We start from the raw sequence: 25,633 nt of genomic DNA, 5'->3' as shown, positions 1-25,633 counted from the left end.
AATTCACCTATTCGTAACACCCATCATCATTGTCGTCATGAACGCGTTTTCAGTTTAAAAACTGTGCAAACGGCAAAGTGAACGTTTCTTTATTCTATGTGCTATGTATTTTCGGATTGTTTTACTCTTTTATTCATGTTGAATTCACCTATTCGTAACACCCATCATACTTGTCATCATGAACGTTCAGGATCTGTGCCGTTATGAACGCGTTTTCAGTTTAAAAACTGTGCAACCGGCAAAGTGAACGTTTGTTTATTCTATGTGCTATGTATTTTCGGATTGTTTTACTCTTTTATTCATGTTGAATTCACCTATTTGTAACACCCATCATCATTGTCGTCATGAACGTTGAGGATTTGTGCCATTATGAACGCGTTTTCGGTTTAAAAACTGTGCAACCGGCAAAGTGAACGTTTGTTTATTCTATGTGCTATGTATTTTCGGATTGTTTTACTCTTTTATTCATGTTGAATTCACCTATTCGTAACACCCATCATCATTGTCGTCATGAACGTTGAGGATTTGTGCCGTTATGAACGCGTTTTCAGTTTAAAAACTGTGCAACCGGCAAAGTGAACGTTTGTTTATTCTATGTGCTATGTATTTTCGGATTTTTTTACTCTGTTATTCATGTTGAATTAACCTATTAATAACACCAATCATCATCGTCGTCATGAACATTGAGGATTTGTGCCGTTATGAACGCGTTTTCAGTTTAAAAACTGTGCAACCGGCAAAGTGAACGTTTGTTTATTCTATGTGCTATGTATTTTCGGATTGTTTTACTCTTTTATTCATGTTGAATTCACCTATTCGTAACACCCATCATCATTGTCGTCATGAACGTTGAGGATTTGTGCCGTTATGAACGCGTTTTCAGTTTAAAAACTGTGCAACCGGCAAAGTGAACGTTTGTTTATTCTATGTTCTATGTATTTTCGGATTGTTTTACTCTTTTATTCATGTTGAATTCACCTATTCGTAACACCCATCATCATTGTCATCATGAACGTTGAGGATTTGTGCCGTTATGAACGCGTTTTCATTTTAAAAACTGTGCAACCGGCAAAGTGAACGTTTGTTTATTCTATGTGCTATGTATTTTCGGATTGTTTTACTCTTTTATTCATGTTGAATTCACCTATTTGTAACACCCATCATCATTGTCGTCATGAACATTGAGGATTTGTGCCATTATGAACGCGTTTTCAGTTTAAAAACTGTGCAACCGGCAAAGTGAACGTTTGTTTATTCTATGTGCTATGTATTTTCGGATTGTTTTACTCTTTTATTCATGTTGAATTCACCGATTCGTAACACCCATCATCATTGTCGTCATGAACGTTGAGGATTTGTGCCGTTATGAACGCGTTTTCAGTTTAAAAACTGTGCAACCGGCAAAGTGAACGTTTGTTTATTCTACGTGCTATGTATTTTCAGATTGTTATCCTCTTTTATTCAGGTTGAATTATCCTATTCGTAACACCCATAATCATTGTCATCATGAACGTTGAGGATTTGTGCCGTTATGAACGCGTTTTCAGTTTAAAAACTGTGCAACCGGCAAAGTGAACGTTTGTTTATTCTATGTGCTATGTATTTTCGGATTGTTTTACTCTTTTATTCATGTTGAATTCACCTATTCGTAACACCCATCATCATTGTCGTCATGAACGTTGAGGATTTGTGCCGTTATGAACGCGTTTTCAGTTTAAAAACTGTGCAAACGGCAAAGTGAATGTTTGTTTATTCTATGTGCTATGTATTTTCGGATTGTTTTACTCTTTTATTAATGTTGAATTCACCTATTCGTAACACCCATCATCATTGTCGTCATGAACGTTGAGGATTTGTGCCGTTATGAACGCGTTTTCAGTTTAAAAACTGTGCAACTGGCAAAGTGAACGTTTGTTTATTCTATGTGCTATGTATTTTCGGATTGTTTTACTCTTTTATTCATGTTGAATTCACCTTTTCGTAACACCCATCATCATTGTCATCATGAACGTTGAGGATTTGTGCCGTTATGAACGCGTTTTCATTTTAAAAACTGTGCAACCGGCAAAGTGAACGTTTGTTTATTCTATGTGCTATGTATTTTCGGATTGTTTTACTCTTTTATTTATGTTGAATTCACCTATTCATAACACCCATCATCATTGTCGTCATGAACGTTGAGGGTTTGTGCCGTTATGAACGCGTTTTCTGTTTAAAAACTGTGCAACCAGCAAAGTGAACGTTTGTTTATTTTATGTGCTATGTATTTTCGGATTGTTTTACTCTTTTATTCATGTTGAATTCACCTATTTGTAACACCCATCATCATTGTCGTCATGAACGTTGAGGATTTGTGCCGTTATAACCGCGTTTTCAGTTTAAAAACTGTGCAACCGGCAAAGTGAACGTTTGTTTATTCTATGTGCTATGTATTTTCGGATTGTTATACTCTTTTATTCATGTTGAATTCACCTATTCGTAACACCCATCATCATTGTCGTCATGAACGTTGAGGATTTGTGCCGTTATGAACGCGTTTTCAGTTTAAAAACTGTGCAACCGGCAAAGTGAACGTTTGTTTATTCTATGTGCTATGTATTTTCGGATTGTTTTACTCTTTTATTCATGTTGAATTCACCTATTCGTAACACCCATCATCATTGTCGTCATGAACGTTGACGATTTGTGCCGTTATGAACGCGTTTTCAGTTTAAAAACTGTGCAACCGGCAAAGTGAACGTTTGTTTATTCTATGTGCTATGTATTTTCAGATTGTTATACTCTTTTATTCATGTTGAATTCACCTATTCGTAACACCCATCATCATTGTTGTCATGAACGTTGAATATTTGTGCCGTTATGAACGCGTTTTCAGTTTAAAAACTGCGCAACCGGCAAAGTGAACGTTTGTTTATTTTATGTGCTATGTATTTTCGGATTGTTATACTCTTTTATTCATGTTGAATTCACCTATTTGTAACACCCATCATCATTGTCGTCATGAACGTTGAGGATTTGTGCCGTTATGAACGCGGTTCCATTTTAAAAACTGTGCAACCGGCTAAGCGAACGTTTGTTTATTCTATGTGCTATGTATTTTCGGATTGTTTTACTCTTTTAGTCATGTTGAATTCACCTATTCGTAACACCCATCATCATTGTCATCATGAACGTTGAGGATTTGTGCCATTATGAACGCGTTTTCATTTTAAAAACTGTGCAACCGGCAAAGGGAACGTTTGTTTATTCTATGTGCTATGTATTTTCGAATTGTTTTACTCTTTTATTCATGTTGAATTCACCTATTTGTAACACCCATCATCATTGTTGTCATGAACGTTGAGGATTTGTGCCGTTATGAACGCGTTTTCAGATTAAAAACTGTGCAACCGGCAAAGTGAACGTTTGTTTATTCTATGTGCTATGTATTTTCGGATTGTTTTACTCCTTTATTCATGTTGAATTCACCTATTCGTAACACCCATCATCATTGTCGTCATGAACGTTGAGGATTTGTGCCGTTATGAACGCGTTTTCAGTTTAAAAACTGTGCAACCGGCAAAGTGAACGTTTGTTTATTTTATGTGCTATGTATTTTCGGATTGTTTTACTCTTTTATTCATGTTGAATTCACCTATTTGTAACACCCATCATCATTGTCGTCATGAACGTTGAGGATTTGTGCCGTTATGAACGCGTTTTCAGTTTAAAAACTGTGCAACTGGCAAAGTGAACGTTTGTTTATTCTATGTGCTATGTATTTTCGGATTGTTTTACTCTTTTATTCATGTTGAATTCACCTATTCGTAACACCCATCATCATTGTCGTCATGAACGTTGAGGATTTGTGCCGTTATGAACGCGTTTTCAGTTTAAAAACTGTGCAACCGGCAAAGTTAAAGTTAGTTTATTCTATGTGCTATGTATTTTCGGATTGTTTTACTCTTTTATTCATGTTGAATTCACCTATTCGTAACACCCATCATCATTGTCGTCATGAACGTTGAGGATTTGTGCCGTTATGAACGCGTTTTCAGTTTAAAAACTGTGCAACCGGCAAAGTGAACGTGTGTTTATTCTATGTGCTATGTATTTTCAGATTGTTTTACTCTTTTATTCATGTGTAATTCACCTATTCGTAACACCCATCATCATTGTTGTCATGAACGTTGAGGATTTGTGCCGTTATGAACGCGTTTTCAGTTTAAAAACTGTGCAAACGGCAAAGTGAACGTTTCTTTATTCTATGGGCTATGTATTTTCGGATTGTTATACTCTTTTATTCATGTTGAATTCACCTATTCGTAACACCCATCATCATTGTCGTCATGAACGTTGAGGATTTTTGCCATTATGAACGTGTTTTCATTTTAAAAACAGTGCAACCGGCAAAGCGAACGTTTGTTTATTCTATGTGCTATGTATTTTCGGATTGTTTTACTCTTTTATTCATGTTGAATTCACCTATTCGTAACACCCAACATCATTGTCGTCATGAACGTTGAGGATTTGTGCCGTTATGAACGCGTTTTCATTTTAAAAACAGTGCAACCGGCGAAGTGAACGTTTGTTTATTCTATGTGCTATGTATTTTTGGATTGTTTTACTCTTTTATTCATATTGAATTCACGTATTCGTAACACCCAACATCATTGTCGTCATGAACGTTGAGGATTTGTGCCGTTATGAACGCGTTTTCATTTTAAAAACAGTGCAACCGGCGAAGTGAACGTTTGTTTATTCTATGTGCTATGTATTTTTGGATTGTTTTACTCTTTTATTCATGTTGAATTCACCTATTCGTAACACCCATCATCATTGTCGTCATGAACGTTGAGGATTTGTGCCATTATGAACGCGTTTTCAGTTTAAAAACTGTGCAACCGGCGAAGCGAACGTTTGTTTATTCTATGTGCTATGTATTTTCGGATTGTTTTACTCTTTTATTCATGTTGAATTCACCTATTCCTATTCGTAACAACCATCATCATCATCATCGTCATCATAAATGCTCCGTCATGTATATTCCACATGTACGTGTATGTGTACATGTGTGTGCATTTGTACGTACATGCGTGTATGTATGCATGTATGTGTATATGCATGTTGTCATGTGTGTTTGTGTGGGGTCTTAGGTATGTATGTTTGCGTGCATCTGTTTGTATGCATGCTTGTATGTGTACGTGTATATGTTTATTTCGATGTGTGTGGGGTGTAGATAACTCCCAAAAGCTTTGTTAAGGCAACCCCTCTGGGTGAAGCAAATCTCTGATTTAATAAAAAAAAAAAAAAAAAAAATTACACGAAAAAACGAAGCGGGAGACCAGTAACCGCATTAAGCGGGTCTGCAGTTTGATTTGTTGCTGGCTATCTTGCTCATGCTTGTTGCTGGATCTCAACATTTTCAACAGAGAGAGAGACTTAGCTGTCGTACAAAGCTAAAACTCTGTAACATCATCTTTGTATAGATACTTCCTCAGGCATTCGTCTATAAAAAATTGTCCGTGGCGATGGAAAAAGTGTCACGCGTGTAGCCCTGAAATGCTGGAAGCATGTAATAATTGATCTGCCATCATTCTATATATGTATGTATGTATGTATGTATGTATGTTAATATATGTATCTATTTATATATGTAAAATAAAAAAAATAAAAATGAGAGAAGGAGATGATGAAAAGGAGAGTTTTTCTTCGAAACTCCGCGGATTAAGGTCTATCCACTTATCTTGTGCTTCCTTTTTTAAAATTAAATATGTTTTTAACTCTTTTTCAAGATGTCTTTTAACATGTTTTATTAATCATTTGTTCATATTTATATATATATGTATATATGTATGTGTGTATATATTTTTATTTATTTATTTATTGTGTATATATGTTTATGTGTGTTTGTATGTGTATATGTATATATATATATTTGTGTGTATGTATGTATATATGTATATGTATTTATGCACATATATGTATGCGTATGGGTGCATATATGTGTGTGTGCGTATGGGTGCATATATATGTGTGTAGGTAACTTCATGTGTATACATGTGTACGTATTTGTATGTGAATATGTATGTATATGTGTGTATGTATTTGTATATGTTTGTATATATGTGTATGCATATGTATGTATATGTGTGTATGTATATGTTTGTATGTATGTGTTATATGTATTGTGTATGTATGTATGTATGGATGTGTGCATGTGTGTATGTTTAAGGGTATGTATGTGTACGTATGTGTATATATGTATATATATGTATGAATGCCAAGGACCGTCTTTAATGTCATGTCTGCTTGAGCGTGTGGATTCGCTGGCAGGACTAAAAAAAATATTAAAAAAAAAAAAAAAAGGTTATCTTCGGGCTCATGGACTTTCAGTGACTGAGGGAGTGGCACTCGTCTGACAAGACGTTGCAATCATCATGTATGTATGTATGTATGTGTGTGTGTTTGTATGTTCGCCAGAAACTTTCGACAGATAGAACAAAAATTCACAAATTTGGTCTCATATTATTGGCCTGACCCTCTGGACAACAAATATCGAATGTTTGACACTAAAGGTCAACTCTAAGTTATTCAGCTGACCGTTTTTCTACAGGGGGTGGGGACCCCAAAAAAGTGACATTTTAACGATATTTATACATAATTTACTAAACACTGAATCATGTCACGTGACCTTGACGTCACCAAGCTGTAATGGTGGTCTGTATATAAAAACATTTCATATAAGAGGTTGTTATCGATAAAAAGGCAACTATCATACAAATTACAATATTAACTGACACGTTATGAAAACGTTACCAAAGTTATTAGCAGGTTAAAATACTTAGATACGATAGTTAAACGCAAAATAACAAGCCAAAAATGTGAAGTAAAAAAAAAATACGCTCAAAAAATATTAACGATCGATGTTTTCACAAAAAAAAAACACCCCAAAGCCAAACGCCATTTTCTTTTTTAGTAACACTATTTCTCTTTAGAAAGGAAGACGAAATGAGAGAGAGAGAGAGAGAGAGAGAGAGAGAGAGAGAGAGAGAGAGAGAGAGATGTCTAGACAGGAAACGAGATTCGTTTTATTATGTTTTAAAATGTAAACAATGCATCTAAAAACATTACATATACGAAATACGATTGAATGGATTTGATCACATCCCAGATAAAAAATAAATAAATAAATAAATAAAAAGATGCATAATTTATATTTATCGATTACTAAATTGAGACAAGATGTCATATTCCAAAAATCACATCTGAACTAAAAACATTATTTAGAAGGCTATCCTTATTTTCGAGTGACGTTTGGTTCTCTAATGCTTGACATGCAAAGAATGACCTCCTCCTTATTTTCTTAGTGGGGGTGAAAGATGAAACCGTTTGAATTCTAAGAACAGATACTACACTTTGATCTTAGTCAAAAGATAAAAAAAAGATGCGTATTATATATTTATTCCAAACATCACACATTGCTAAACTGCTGATTCCAAATTCTTAAATAAAAACATTATTCAGAAAGCCATTCTTAGTATTGGGAGGTTATGTTTTTAATATACTCTTCAGTTAAGGAGGAAGGGTTTTAAGGAATTCATATAAAACTATTATGTACTAGCAGATTACCCGACGTAGGTGGAAATACATTGAATGTTTCCTAGCAGAATACCCAGTGTTGCCTGGGATCGGATAAGATTGAGTGATATATGTATTAACCTAATACCCGGGGTCGCCCATGATTGTATTACATAGCTGTACTAGCAGAATACCCGACGTAGCCCAGGATTGGATAAAATTGGTGTATATGTACTAGCAGAATACCCAGCGTCGTCCGGAATTGTATGACATAGCACTAGCATGACATATGTACTAGCAGATTACCTAGCATGGCCTGGGATTGGATAAAATTCATGGAATTTTTCCTAGCAGAAACCTCAGTGTTGCCTGGGATTGAAAAAAATTGGTTGATATATGTACTAGCCAAATACCCAGCGTCGCCCAGGATTGCATTACATAGGTGGATATATGTACTAGTAAAATACCCGGCTTAGCCCGGGATTGGATTAAGTAGGTGTATATGTACTAGCAGAACAGCCGGCGTCACCCGGGATTGTATGACATAGGTGGATATGTACTAGCAAAGTAGCATGCATCGCCGGGATTGTATGACATAGGTGAAGTATAGGTCCACTTTGACAATTTTGAAATTGCTTATGCAGTATAGGTCCGATTTATCAATTTTGAAGGTGCTTGTGCAGTATAGGTCCGATTTGACAATTTGAAGGTGTTTGTGCATATAGGTCCGATTTGAAAAATCTTGAAGGTGCTTGTGCAGTATAGGTCCTATTTTGCAGTTTTGAAGGTCCTTGTGCAGAATAGGTCCGATTTGACAACTTATTACATGCTTGTGCAGTATAGGTCCGATTTGACAATTTTGTAAGTGCTTGTATGGTATAGGTCCTATTTGACAATTTTGAAGGTGCTTGTATGATATAGGTCCGATTCGAGAATTATGAAGGTACTTGTGCAGTATAGGTCCGATTTTAAATATTTTGAAGGTGCTTGTGCACTATAGGTCGTATTTGACAATTTTGAATGTCCTTGTGCAGTATTGGTCTGGGTTGACAATTTTTAAGGTGCTTGTGCTGTATAGGTCCGATGTTTCCTAACAGAACACTCGGCGTCATTTGGGATCAGAAAAATTTGTTGATATATGTACTAGCCAAATACCCGGCGTCGCCCTGGATTTTTACATAGGTGGATACATGTACTAGCAGAATACCAGCGTAGCCTGGGATTGGATTAAATAGGTGTATATGTACTAGCAAAATACCCAGCGTTGCCCGAGATTGTAGGACATAGCACTAGTATGATATATGTACTAGCAGATTACTCAGCATGGCCTGGGATTGGATACAATTCATGGAATGTTTACTAGCAGAACACTCGGCGTCACCTGGGATCAGAAAAAAATTGGTTGATATATGTACTAGCACAATACCCGGCATCACCCGGGATTGTATTACATAGGTGGATATATGTACTAGCAGAATACCCGGTGTAGACAGGGATTGGAAAAATAGGTGTATATGTACTAACAAAATACCCAGCATCGCCCGGGATTGTATGATACAGCACTAGCATGACATATGTACTAGCAAATTACCCGGCATGGCCTGGGATTAGATACAATTCATGGATGTTTCCCAGCAGAACACTCGGCATCGCCTGGGAACAGAAAAAATTGGTTGCTATATGTACTAGATAAATACACAGTGTCGCCCGGGATTGTATTACATAGGTGGATATATGTACTAGCAGAATAGGGATTGTAGGACATAGCACTAGCATGACATATGTACTAGCAGATTACCTGGCATGGGCTGGGATTGGATACAATTCATGGAATGTTTCCTAGCAGAACACCTTGCATCGACTGGGATCAGAGAAAATTGGTTGATATATCTACTAGCAACATACACGGCATTGCCCAGGATTTTTACATAGGTGGATATATGTACTAGCAGAATACCCGGCATAGCCTGAGATTGGATAAAATAGGTGTATATATACTAGCAAAATACCCAGTGTCGCCTGGGATTGTGGGGCATAACACTAGCATGACATATGTACTAGCAGATTACCCGGCATGGCCCGAGATTGGATAGAATTCATGGAATGTTTCCTAACAGAACAGTCAGTGTCGCCTGGGATCAGAAAAAATTGTTGATATATGTACTAGCTAAATACCCGGCATCGCACCGTGTTGTATTACATAGATAGATATATGAACTAGGACAATACCTGGCGTAGCCTGGGGTTGGATAAAATAGGTGTATATGTACTAGCAAAATACCCAGCATCGCCCTAGGGTGTAGGACATAGCACTAGCATGACATATGTACTAGCAGATTACCCTGCATGGCCTGAGATTGGATACAATTTATGGAATGTTTCCCAGCAAAACACTCGGCATCGTCTGGGATCAGAAATAATTGGGTGATATTTGTACCCACCATCGCACGGCATGTAAAACGTTGCTGGAAATATATACTTGCAGAATGTATCGAAGTTAATTTTTCAATAAATGGGTCGATAATGTGGGTTAAATCATTGAAAATTATTGTCGAAATTAGTAACATATCCAAGTATTTTAAAATATGATGAAATGTGAGTTATTTTATTGGTGTGTTTTTAATGAAATAACCAGCTTAGACAATGTATCAAAGTTATTATTTTAGTAGGAGGGGGGGCGATAATGTGGGTTGAATTGTGAAAAATAATTGTGGAAATTTTTGAGTTATTTTAGTGTTGTGTTTTTAATGAAAATAATAGCCCAGACAATATTTTAAATTATTATTTTAGTTATGTGTGTGGGGGGGGGTAAACGTGTGGTAAATCATGAAAAATGATTGTCGAAATTAGTAACATATCCAAGAATTATGAAAAATTATTAAATGTGAGTTATTTGATTAGTGTGTTTGCAATGAAATAAACAGCCAAGACAATGTATCAAAGGTATTATTTTAGAAAGAGGGGGGCGATAATGTGGGTTAAATTATGAAAAAAAATTTTCGCAATTAATAACGTATCCAAGAATAATGGGATTCAATGAGATATGTAAAAATATGTACTAGAAGATTGGCAGGAGTCACTCGGGATTGAATGAGATACATGACAATGTATGCAAGCAGAGTACATGAGGGCATGGGATTCAATGAGATAGATGCAAATATATACTAGCAGAATACCTGGTGTTGCCTTGGATTGGATGAGATTGATTGAAATAAATACTAAGAGAATACCTAGCGTCGCCCAGGATGTACTGAGATGTATTGAGATGTATACTAGCCGAATACCCGACATTTCCTGGGATTAACTGAAGTAGGTGAGAATATATACTAATAAAATTCCCAATGTCACCTGGGATTGAACGAGATCATTGGAAATATATATTAACAAAATACCCTTTATCGCCTCAGATTGAATGAGATAGGTGGAAATATATAGAAGCAAAATACCCTTTATTGCCTCAGATTGAATGATATAGGTGGAATCTTATAGAAGAAGAATACCAGGAATAACCTCGGATTGAATGATATAGGTGGAAATATATAGAAGCAGAATACCAGGCATCGCCTTGGATTGAATGATATAGGTGGAAATATATAGAAGCAGAATACCCTTTATCGCCTCGGATTGAATGATATAGGTGGAAATATATATTAGCAAAATACCCTTTATCGCCTCGGATTGAATGATATAGGTGGAAATATATATTAGCAAAATACCCTTTATCGCCTTGGATTGAATGATATAGGTGGAAATATATATTAGCAAAATACCCTTTATCGCCTCGGATTAAATGATATAGGTGGAAATATATAGAAGCAGAATACCCTTTATCACCTCGGATTGAATGATATAGGTGGAAATATATATTAGCAAAATACCCTTTATCGCCTAGGATTGAATGAGATAGGTGGAAATATATATTAGCAAAATACCCTTTATCGCCTCGGATTGAATGATATAGGTGGAAATATATATTAGCAAAATACCCTTTATCGCCTCGGATTGAATGAGATAGGTGGAAATATATATTAGCAAACAACCCTTTATCGCCTCGGATTGAATGAGATAGGTGGAAATATATATTAGCAAAATACCCTTTATCGCCTCGGATTGAATGATATAGGTGGAAATATATATTAGCAAAATACCCTTTATCGCCTCGGATCGAATGAGATAGGTGGAAATATATATTAGCAAAATACTCTTTATCGCCTCGGATTGAATGATATAGGTGGACAGATATAGTAGCAAAATACCCTTAATTGCCTCGGATTGAATGATATAGGTGGAAATATATATTAGCAAAATACCCTTTATCACCTCGGATTGAATGAGATAGGTGGAAATATATATTAGCAAAATACCCTTATCGCCACGGATTGAATGATATAGGTGGAAATATATATTAGCAAAATACCCTTTATCGCCTCGGATTGAATGATATAGGTGGAAATATATATTAGCAAAATACCTTTTATCGCCTTGGATTGAATGACATAGGTGGAAATATATAGAAGCAGAATACCCTTTATCACCTCGGATTAAATGATATAGGTGGAAATATACATTAGCAAAATACCCTTTATCGCCTCGGATTGAATGATATAGGTGGAAATATATATTAGCAAAATACCCTTTATCGCCTCGGATTGAATGATATAGGTGGAAATATATATTAGCAAAATACCCTTTATAGCCTCGGATTGAATGATATAGGTGGAAATATATATTAGCAAAATACCTTTTATCGCCTCGGATTGAATGAGATAGGTGGAAATATATATTAGCAAAATACCCTTTATCGCCTCGGATTGAATGAGATAGGTGGAAATATACATACGCAAAATCCCCCTATATCGCCTCGGATTGAATGAGATAGGTGGAAATATATATTAGAAAAATACCCTTTATCGCCTCAGATTGAATGATATAGGTGGCAATATATATTAGCAAAATACCCTTTATCGCCTCGGATTGAATGATATAGGTGGAAATATATATTAGCAAAATACCCTTTATAACCTCGGATTGAATGAGATAGGTGGAAATATATATTAGCAAAATACCCTTTATCGCCTCGGATTGAATGAGATAGGTGGAAATATATATTAGCAAAATAGCCTTTATCGCCTCTGATTGAATGATATAGGTGGAAATATATATTAGCAAAAGACCCTTTATCGCCTCAGATTGAATGATATAGGTGGAAATATATAGAAGAAGAATACCCTTTATCACCCCGGATTGAATGATATACGTGGAAATATATATTAGCAAAATACCCTTTATCGCCTCGGATTGAATGATATAGGTGGAAATATATATTAGCAAAATACCCTTTATCGCCTCGGATTGAATGAGATAGGTGGAAATATATATTAGCAAAATACCCTTTATCGCCTCAGATTGAATGATATAGGTGGAAATATATAGAAGCAGAATACCTTTATCGCCTCGGATTGAATGATATAGGTGGAAATATATATTAGCAAAATACCCTTTATCGCCTCGGATTGAATGAGAAAGGTGGAAATATATATTAGAAAAATACCCTTTATCGCCTTGGATTGAATGATATAGGTGGAAATATATAGAAGCGGAATACCCTTTATCGCCTCGGATTGAATGATATAGGTGGAAATATATATTAGCAAAATACCCTTTATCGCCTCGGATTGAATGAGATAGGTAGAAATATATATTAGAAAAATACCCTTTATCACCTTTGATTAAATGATATAGGTGGAAATATATATTAGCAAAATACCCTTTATCGCCTCGGATTGAATGAGATAGGTGGAAATATATATTAGCAATATACCCTTTATTGCCTTGGATTGAATGAGATAGGTGGAAATATAAATTAGCAAAATACCCTTTATCGCCTCGGATTGAATGATATAGGTGGAAATATACAGAAGAAGAATAACCTTTATCGCCTCGGATTGAATGAGATAGGTGGAATTATATATTAGAAAAATACCCTTTATCGCCTCGGATTGACTGAGATAGATGGAATTATATATTAGCAAAATACCCTTTATCGCCTCGGATTGAATGATATAGGTGGAAATATATATTAGCAAAATACCCTTTATCGCCTCGGATTGAATGATATAGGTGGAAATATATATTAGCAAAATACCCTTTATCGCCTCGGATTGAATGAGATAGGTGGAAATATATATTAGCAAAATACCCTTTATCGCCTCGGATTGAATGATATAGGTGGAAATATATATTAGCAAAATACCTTTATCGCCTCGGATTGAATGAGATAGGTGGAATTATGTATTAGCAAAATACCCTTTATCGCCTCGGATTGAATGAGATAGGTGGAAATATATATAAGCAAAATACCCTTTATCACCTCGGATTGAATGAGATAGGTGGAAATATATATTAGCAAAATACCCTTTATCGTCTCGGATTGAATGATATAGGTGGAAATATATATTAGCAAAATACCCTTTATCGCCTCAGATTGAATGATATAGGTCTGAATATATAGAAGCAGAATACCCTTTATCGCCTCGGATTGAATGATATAGGTGGAAATATATATTAGAAAAATACCTTTTATCGCCTCGGATTAAATGATATAGGTGGAAATATATATTAGCAAAATACCCTTTATCGCCTCCCATTGAATGATATAGGTGGAAATATATAGAAGCAGAATACCCTTTATCACCTCGGATTGAATGATATAGGTGGAAATATATATTAGCAAAATACCCTTTATCGCCTCGGATTGAATGAGATAGGTGGAAATATATATTAGCAAAATACCCTTTATCGCCTCGGATTTAATGAGATAGGTGGAAATATATATTAGCAAAATACCCTTTATCACCTCGGATTGAATGATATAGGTGGAAATATATATTAGCAAAATACCCTTTATCGCCTCGGATTGAATGATATAGGTGGAAATATATATTAGCAAAATACCCTTTATCGCCTCGGATTGAATGAGATAGGAGGAAATATATATTAGCCAAATAACCTTTATCGCTTCGGATTTAATGATATAGGTGGAAATATATATTAGCAAAATACCCTTTACTGCCTCGGATTGAATGAGATAGGTGGAAATATATATTAGCAAAATACCCTTTATCACCTCGGATTGAAGGATATAGGTGGAAATATATATTAGCAAAATACCCTTTATCGCCTCGGATTGAATGAGATAGGTGGAAATATATATTAGCAAAATACCCTTTATCGCCTCGGATTGAATGAGATATGTGGAAATATATATTAGCAAAATACCCTTTATCACCTCGGATTGAATGAGATAGGTGGAAATAAATATTCGCAAAATACCCTTTATCGCCTCGGATTGACTGAGATAGGTGGAATTATATATTAGCAAAATACCCTTTACCGCCTCGGATTGAATGAGATAGGTGGAAATATATAGAAGCAGAATACCCTTTATCACCCCGGATTGAATGATATACGTGGAAATATATATTAGCAAAATACCCTTTATCGCCTCGGATTGAATGATATAGATGGAAATATATATTAGCAAAATACCCTTTATCGCCTCGGATTGAATGAGACAGGTGGAAATATGTATTAGCAAAATACCCTTTATCGCCTCAGATTGAATGATATAGGTGGAAATATATAGAAGCAGAATACCATTTATCGCCTCGGATTGAATGATATAGGTGGAAATATATATTAGCAAAATACCCTTTATCGCCTCGGATTGATTGAGATAGGTGGAAATATATATTACCAAAATACCCTTTATCGCCTCGGATTGAATGATATAGGTGGAAATATATAGAAGCAGAATACCCTTTATCACCTCGGATTGAATGATATAGGTGGAAATATATATTAGCAAAATACCCTTTATCGCCTCGGATTGAATGAGATAGGTGGAAATATATATTAGCAAAATACCCTTTATCGCCTTGGATTTAATGAGATAGGTGGAAATATATATTAGTAAAATACCCTTTATCGCCTCGGATTGAATGATATAGGTGGAAATATATATTAGCAAAATACCCTTTATCACCTGGGATTGAATGATATAGGTGGAAATATATATTAGCAAAATACCCTTTATCGCCTCGGATTGAATGATATAGGTGAAAATATATATTAGCAAAATACCCTTTATCGCCTCGGATTGAATGAGATAGGTGGAAATATATATTAGCAAAATACCCTTTATCGCCTCGGATTTAATGAGATAGGTGGAAATATATATTAGCAAAATACCCTTTATCGCCTCGGATTGAATGATATAGGTGGAAATATATATTAGCAAAATACCCTTTATCGCCTCGGATTGACTGAGATAGGAGGAAATATATATTAGCAAAATACCCTTTATCGCTTCGGATTTAATGATATAGGTGGAAATATATATTAGCAAAATACCCTTTACTGCCTCGGATTGAATGAGATAGGTGGAAATATATATTAGCAAAATACCCTTTATCACCTCGGATTGAAGGATATAGGTGGAAATATATATTAGCAAAATACCCTTTATCGCCTCGGATTAAATGATATAGGTGGAAATATATATTAGCAAAATACCCTTTATCGCCTCGGATTGAATGAGATATGTGGAAATATATATTAGCAAAATACCCTTTATCACCTCGGATTGAATGAGATAGGTGGAAATATATATTCGCAAAATACCCTTTATCGCCTCGGATTGACTGAGATAGGTGGAATTATATATTAGCAAAATACCCTTTACCGCCTCGGATTGAATGAGATAGGTGGAAATATATATTAGCAAAATACCCTTTATCGCCTCGGATTGAATGAGATAGGTGGAAATATATATTAGCAAAATACCCTTTATCGCCTCAGATTGAATGAGATAGGTGGAAATATATATTAGCAAAATACCCTTTATCGCCTCGGATTGAATGATATAGGTGGAAATACATATTAGCAAAATACCCTTTATCGCCTCAGATTGAATGAGATAGGTGGAAATATATAGAAGCAGAATACCCTTTATCACCCCGGATTGAATGATATACGTGGAAATATATATTAGCAAAATACCCTTTATCGCCTCGGATTGAATGACATAGGTGGAAATATATAGAAGCAAAATACCCTTTATCGCCTCGGATTGAATGAGATAGGTGGAAATATGTATTAGCAAAATACCCTTTATCGCCTCAGATTGAATGATATAGGTGGAAATATATAGAAGCAGAATACCATTTATCGCCTGGGATTGAATGATATAGGTGGAAATATATATTAGCAAAATACCCTTTATCGCCTCGGATTGAATGAGATAGGTGGAAATATATATTACCAAAATACCCTGTATCGCCTCGGATTGAATGGTATAGGTGGAAATGTATAGAAGCAGAATACCCTTTATCACCTCGGATTGAATGATATAGGTGGAAATATATATTAGCAAAATACCCTTTATCGCCTCGGATTGAATGAGATAGGTGGAAATATATATTAGCAAAATACCCTTTATCGCCTCGGATTTAATGAGATAGGTGGAAATATATATTAGCAAAATACCCTTTATCGCCTCGGATTGAATGATATAGGTGGAAATATATATTAGCAAAATACCCTTTATCACCTCGGATTGAATGATATAGGTGGAAATATATATTAGCAAAATACCCTTTATCGCCTCGGATTGAATGATATAGGTGGAAATATATATTAGCAAAATACCCTTTATCGCCTCGGATTGAATGAGATAGGTGGAAATATATATAAGCAAAATACCCTTTATCGCCTCGGATTTAATGAGATAGGTGGAAATATATAGTAGCAAAATACCCTTTATCGCCTCGGATTTAATGATATAGGTGGAAATATATATTAGCAAAATACCCTTTACTGCCTCGGATTGAATGAGATAGGTGGAAATATATATTAGCAAAATACCCTTTATCACCTCGGATTGAAGGATATAGGTGGAAATATATATTAGCAAAATACCCTTTATCGCCTCGGATTGAATGAGATAGGTGGAAATATATATTAGCAAAATAGTCTTTATCGCCTCAGATTGAATGAGATAGGTGGAAATATATATTAGCAAAATACCCTTTATCGCCTCGGATTGAATGAGATATGTGGAAATATATATTAGCAAAATACCCTTTATCACCTCGGATTGAATGAGATAGGTGGAAATATATATTCGCAAAATACCCTTTATCGCCTCGGATTGACTGATATAGGTAAAATTATATATTAGCAAAATACCCTTTATCGCCTCGGATTGAATGAGATAGGTGGAAATATATAGAAGCAGAATACCCTTTATCACCCCGGATTGAATGATATACGTGGAAATATATATTAGCAAAATACCCTTTATCGCCTCGGATTGAATGATATAGGTGGAAATATATATTAGCTAAATACCCTTTATCGCCTCGGATTGAATGAGATAGGTGGAAATATGTATTAGCAAAATACCCTTTATCGCCTCAGATTGAATGATATAGGTGGGAATATATAGAAGCAGAATACATTTATCGCCTCGGATTGAATGATATAGGTGGAAATATATATTAGCAAAATACCCTTTATCGCCTCGGATTGAATGAGATAGGTGGAAATATATATTAGCAAAATACCCTTTATCGCCTCGGATTGAATGAGATAGTTGGAAATATATATTAGCAAAATACCCTATATCGCCTCGGATTGAATTAGAAAGGTGGAAATATATATTAGCAAAATACAATTTATCGCCTCGGATTGAATGATATAGGTGGAAATATATATTAGCAAAATACCCTTTATCGCCTCGGATTGAATGATATAGGTGGAAATATATAGAAGCAGAATACCCTTTATCACCTCGGATTGAATGATATAGGTGGAAATATATATTAGCAAAATACCCTTTATCGCCTCGGATTGAATGAGATAGGTGGAAATATATATTAGCAAAATACCCTTTATCGCCTTGGATTTAATGAGATAGGTGGAAATATATATTAGCAAAATACCCTTTATCGCCTCGGATTGAATGATATAGGTGGAAATATATATTAGCAAAATACCCTTTATCACCTCGGATTGAATGATATAGGTGGAAATATATATTAGCAAAATACCCTTTATCGCCTCGGATTGAATGATATAGGTGGAAATATATATTAGCAAAATACCCTTTATCGCCTCGGATTGAATGAGATAGGTGGAAATATATATTAGCAAAATACCCTTTATCGCCTCGGATTTAATGAGATAGGTGGAAATATATATTAGCAAAATACCCTTTATCGCCTCGGATTAAATGATATAGGTGGAAATATATATTAGCAAAATACCCTTTATCGCCTCGGATTGACTGAGATAGGTGGAAATATATATTAGCAAAATACCCTTTATCGCTTCAGATTGAATGATATAGGTGGCAATATATAGAAGCAGAATACCCTTTATCACCTCTGATAAAATGATATAGGTGGAAATATATATTAGCAAAATACCCTTTATCGCCTCGGATTAAATGATATAGGTGGAAATATATATTAGCAAAATACCCTTTATCGCCTCAGATTGAATGATATAGGTGGAAATATATAGAAGCAGAATACCCTTTATCGCCTCGGATTGAATGATATAGGTGGAAATATATATTAGAAAAATACCTTTTATCGCCTCGGATTAAATGATATAGGTGGAAATATATATTAGCAAAATACCCTTTATCGCCTCCCATTGAATGATATAGGTGGAAATATATAGAAGCAGAATACCCTTTATCACCTCGGATTGAATGATATAGGTGGAAATATATATTAGCAAAATACCCTTTATCGCCTCGGATTGAATGAGATAGGTGGAAATATATATTAGCAAAATACCCTTTATCGCCTCGGATTAAATGATATAGGTGGAAATATATATTAGCAAAATACCCTTTATCGCCTCGGATTGAATGATATAGGTGGAAATATATATTAGCAAAATACCCTTTATCACCTCGGATTGAATGATATAGGTGGAAATATATATTAGCAAAATACCCTTTATCGCCTCGGATTGAATGATATAGGTGGAAATATATATTAGCAAAATACCCTTTATCGCCTCGGATTGAATGAGATAGGTGGAAATATATATTAGCAAAATACCCTTTATCGCCTCGGATTTAATGAGATAGGTGGAAATATATATTAGCAACATACCCTTTATCGCCTCGGATTGAATGATATAGGTGGAAATATATATTAGCAAAATACCCTTTACTGCCTCGGATTGAATGAGATAGGTGGAAATATATATTAGCAAAATACCCTTTATCACCTCGGATTGAAGGATATAGGTGGAAATATATATTAGCAAAATACCCTTTATCGCCTCGGATTGAATGAGATAGGTGGAAATATATATTAGCAAAATACCCTTTATCGCCTCAGATTGAATGAGATAGGTGGAAATATATATTAGCAAAATACCCTTTATCGCCTCGGATTGAATGAGATATGTGGAAATATATATTAGCAAAATACCCTTTATCACCTCGGATTGAATGAGATAGGTGGAAATATATATTCGCAAAATACCCTTTATCGCCTCGGATTGATTGAGATAGGTGGAATTATATATTAGCAAAATACCCTTTATCGCCTCAGATTGAATGAGATAGGTGGAAATATATAGAAGCAGAATACCCTTTATCACCCCGGATTGAATGATATACGTGGAAATATATATTAGCAAAATACCCTTTATCGCCTCGGATTGAATGATATAGGTGGAAATATATATTAGCAAAATACCCTTTATCGCCTCGGATTGAATGAGATAGGTGGAAATATGTATTAGCAAAATACCCTTTATCGCCTCAGATTGAATGATATAGGTGGAAATATATAGAAGCAGAATACCATTTATCGCCTGGGATTGAATGATATAGGTGGAAATATATATTAGCAAAATACCCTTTATCGCCTCGGATTGAATGAGATAGGTGGAAATATATATTACCAAAATACCCTTTATCGCCTCGGATTGAATGGTATAGGTAGAAATATATAGAAGCAGAATACCCTTTATCACCTCGGATTGAATAATATAGGTGGAAATATATATTAGCAAAATACCCTTTATCGCCTCGGATTGAATGAGATAGGTGGACATATATATTAGCAAAATACCCTTTAGCGCCTCGGATTTAATGAGATAGGTGGAAATATATATTAGCAAAATACCCTTTATCGCCTCGGATTGAATGATATAGGTGGAAATATATAGAAGCAGAATACCCTTTATCACCTCGGATTGAATGATATAGGTGGAAATATATATTAGCAAAATACCCTTTATCGCCTCGGATTGAATGAGATAGGTGGAAATATATATTAGCAAAATACCCTTTATCGCCTCGGATTGAGTGAGATAGGTGGTAATATATATTAGCAAAATACCCTTTATCGCCTCGGATTTAATGATATAGATGGAAATATATAGAAGCAAAATACCCTATATCACCTCGGATTGAATTATATAGGTGGAAAAATATATTAGCAAAATACCCTTTATCGCCTCGAATTTAATGAGATAGGTGGAAATATATAGAAGAAGAATACCCTTTATCACCTCGGATTGAATGATATAGGTGGAAATATATATTAGCAAAATACCCTTTATCGCCTCGGATTGAATGAGATAGGTGGAAATATATATTAGCAAAATACCCTTTATCGCCTCGGATTGAATGATATAGGTGGAAATATATATTAGCAAAATACCCTTTATCGCCTCGGATTGAATGAGATAGGTGGAAATATATATTAGCAAAATACCCTTTATCGCCTCGGATTTAATGAGATAGGTGGAAATATATATTAGCAAAATACCCTTTATCGCCTCGGATTGAATGATATAGGTGGAAATATATATTAGCAAAATACCCTTTACTGCCTCGGATTGAATGAGATAGGTGGAAATATATATTAGCAAAATACCCTTTATCACCTCGGATTGAAGGATATAGGTGGAAATATATATTAGCAAAATACCCTTTATCGCCTCGGATTGAATGAGATAGGTGGAAATATATATTAGCAAAATACCCTTTATCGCCTCAGATTGAATGAGATAGGTGGAAATATATATTAGCAAAATACCCTTTATCGCCTCAGATTGAATGAGATAGGTGGAAATATATATTAGCAAAATACCCTTTATCGCCTCGGATTGAATGAGATATATGGAAATATATATTAGCAAAATACCCTTTCTCACCTCGGATTGAATGAGATAGGTGGAAATATATATTCGCAAAATACCCTTTATCGCCTCGGATTGACTGAGATAGGTGGAATTATATATTAGCAAAATACCCTTTATCGCCTCAGATTGAATGAGATAGGTGGAAATATATAGAAGCAGAATACCCTTTATCACCCCGGATTGAATGAGATAGGTGGAAATATATATTAGCAAAATACCCTTTATCGCCTCGGATTGAATGATATAGGTGGAAATATATATTAGCAAAATACCCTTTATCGCCTCGGATTGAATGAGATAGGTGGAAATATGTATTAGCAAAATACCCTTTATCGCCTCAGATTGAATGGTATAGGTGAAAATATATAGAAGCAGAATACCCTTTATCACCTCGGATTGAATGATATAGGTGGAAATATATATTAGCAAAATACCCTTTATCGCCTCGGATTGAATGAGATAGGTGGAAATATATATTAGCAAAATACCCTTTATCGCCTGGGATTTAATGAGATAGGTGGAAATATATATTAGCAAAATACCCTTTATCGCCTCGGATTGAATGATATAGGTGGAAATATATATTAGCAAAATACCCTTTATCACCTCGGATTGAATGATATAGGTGGAAATATATATTAGCAAAATACCCTTTATCGCCTCGGATTGAATGATATAGGTGGAAATATATATTAGCAAAATACCCTTTATCGCCTCGGATTGAATGAGATAGGTGGAAATATATATTAGCAAAATACCCTTTATCGCCTCGGATTTAATGAGATAGGTGGAAATATATATTAGCAAAATACCCTTTATCGCCTCGGATTAAATGATATAGGTGGAAATATATATTAGCAAAATACCCTTTATCGCCTCGGATTGACTGAGATAGGTGGAAATATATATTAGCAAAATACCCTTTATCGCTTCAGATTGAATGATATAGGTGGCAATATATAGAAGCAGAATACCCTTTATCACCTCTGATAAAATGATATAGGTGGAAATATATATTAGCAAAATACCCTTTATCGCCTCGGATTAAATGATATAGGTGGAAATATATATTAGCAAAATACCCTTTATCGCCTCAGATTGAATGATATAGGTGGAAATATATAGAAGCAGAATACCCTTTATCGCCTCGGATTGAATGATATAGGTGGAAATATATATTAGAAAAATACCTTTTATCGCCTCGGATTAAATGATATAGGTGGAAATATATATTAGCAAAATACCCTTTATCGCCTCCCATTGAATGATATAGGTGGAAATATATAGAAGCAGAATACCCTTTATCACCTCGGATTGAATGATATAGGTGGAAATATATATTAGCAAAATACCCTTTATCGCCTCGGATTGAATGAGATAGGTGGAAATATATATTAGCAAAATACCCTTTATCGCCTCGGATTAAATGATATAGGTGGAAATATATATTAGCAAAATACCCTTTATCGCCTCGGATTGAATGATATAGGTGGAAATATATATTAGCAAAATACCCTTTATCACCTCGGATTGAATGATATAGGTGGAAATATATATTAGCAAAATACCCTTTATCGCCTCGGATTGAATGATATAGGTGGAAATATATATTAGCAAAATACCCTTTATCGCCTCGGATTGAATGAGATAGGTGGAAATATATATTAGCAAAATACCCTTTATCGCCTCGGATTTAATGAGATAGGTGGAAATATATATTAGCAACATACCCTTTATCGCCTCGGATTGAATGATATAGGTGGAAATATATATTAGCAAAATACCCTTTACTGCCTCGGATTGAATGAGATAGGTGGAAATATATATTAGCAAAATACCCTTTATCACCTCGGATTGAAGGATATAGGTGGAAATATATATTAGCAAAATACCCTTTATCGCCTCGGATTGAATGAGATAGGTGGAAATATATATTAGCAAAATACCCTTTATCGCCTCAGATTGAATGAGATAGGTGGAAATATATATTAGCAAAATACCCTTTATCGCCTCGGATTGAATGAGATATGTGGAAATATATATTAGCAAAATACCCTTTATCACCTCGGATTGAATGAGATAGGTGGAAATATATATTCGCAAAATACCCTTTATCGCCTCGGATTGATTGAGATAGGTGGAATTATATATTAGCAAAATACCCTTTATCGCCTCAGATTGAATGAGATAGGTGGAAATATATAGAAGCAGAATACCCTTTATCACCCCGGATTGAATGATATACGTGGAAATATATATTAGCAAAATACCCTTTATCGCCTCGGATTGAATGATATAGGTGGAAATATATATTAGCAAAATACCCTTTATCGCCTCGGATTGAATGAGATAGGTGGAAATATGTATTAGCAAAATACCCTTTATCGCCTCAGATTGAATGATATAGGTGGAAATATATAGAAGCAGAATACCATTTATCGCCTGGGATTGAATGATATAGGTGGAAATATATATTAGCAAAATACCCTTTATCGCCTCGGATTGAATGAGATAGGTGGAAATATATATTACCAAAATACCCTTTATCGCCTCGGATTGAATGGTATAGGTAGAAATATATAGAAGCAGAATACCCTTTATCACCTCGGATTGAATAATATAGGTGGAAATATATATTAGCAAAATACCCTTTATCGCCTCGGATTGAATGAGATAGGTGGACATATATATTAGCAAAATACCCTTTAGCGCCTCGGATTTAATGAGATAGGTGGAAATATATATTAGCAAAATACCCTTTATCGCCTCGGATTGAATGATATAGGTGGAAATATATAGAAGCAGAATACCCTTTATCACCTCGGATTGAATGATATAGGTGGAAATATATATTAGCAAAATACCCTTTATCGCCTCGGATTGAATGAGATAGGTGGAAATATATATTAGCAAAATACCCTTTATCGCCTCGGATTGAGTGAGATAGGTGGTAATATATATTAGCAAAATACCCTTTATCGCCTCGGATTTAATGATATAGATGGAAATATATAGAAGCAAAATACCCTATATCACCTCGGATTGAATTATATAGGTGGAAAAATATATTAGCAAAATACCCTTTATCGCCTCGAATTTAATGAGATAGGTGGAAATATATAGAAGAAGAATACCCTTTATCACCTCGGATTGAATGATATAGGTGGAAATATATATTAGCAAAATACCCTTTATCGCCTCGGATTGAATGAGATAGGTGGAAATATATATTAGCAAAATACCCTTTATCGCCTCGGATTGAATGATATAGGTGGAAATATATATTAGCAAAATACCCTTTATCGCCTCGGATTGAATGAGATAGGTGGAAATATATATTAGCAAAATACCCTTTATCGCCTCGGATTTAATGAGATAGGTGGAAATATATATTAGCAAAATACCCTTTATCGCCTCGGATTGAATGATATAGGTGGAAATATATATTAGCAAAATACCCTTTACTGCCTCGGATTGAATGAGATAGGTGGAAATATATATTAGCAAAATACCCTTTATCACCTCGGATTGAAGGATATAGGTGGAAATATATATTAGCAAAATACCCTTTATCGCCTCAGATTGAATGAGATAGGTGGAAATATATAGAAGCAGAATACCCTTTATCACCCCGGATTGAATGAGATAGGTGGAAATATATATTAGCAAAATACCCTTTATCGCCTCGGATTGAATGATATAGGTGGAAATATATATTAGCAAAATACCCTTTATCGCCTCGGATTGAATGAGATAGGTGGAAATATGTATTAGCAAAATACCCTTTATCGCCTCAGATTGAATGGTATAGGTGAAAATATATAGAAGCAGA

The 25,633-nt window shown here is 34.9% G+C and overlaps 1 protein-coding gene across 4 annotated transcripts in view; it reads right to left on the bottom strand.

The window, feature by feature from the left end:
• LOC145248972 (beta-galactosidase-1-like protein 2) overlaps window positions 1-25,633 on the bottom strand; it is a 1,883,914-nt gene that overhangs the window by 167,117 nt on the left and 1,691,164 nt on the right. The window lies entirely within an intron of this gene.

This window comes from Euprymna scolopes, chromosome 27, assembly GCF_053919585.1.
Source record: "Euprymna scolopes isolate OS-2025 chromosome 27, ASM5391958v1, whole genome shotgun sequence".
In the NCBI taxonomy this organism is placed as follows: domain Eukaryota; kingdom Metazoa; phylum Mollusca; class Cephalopoda; order Sepiida; family Sepiolidae; genus Euprymna; species Euprymna scolopes.
This window is presented reverse-complemented; position numbering and strand designations above follow the sequence as displayed.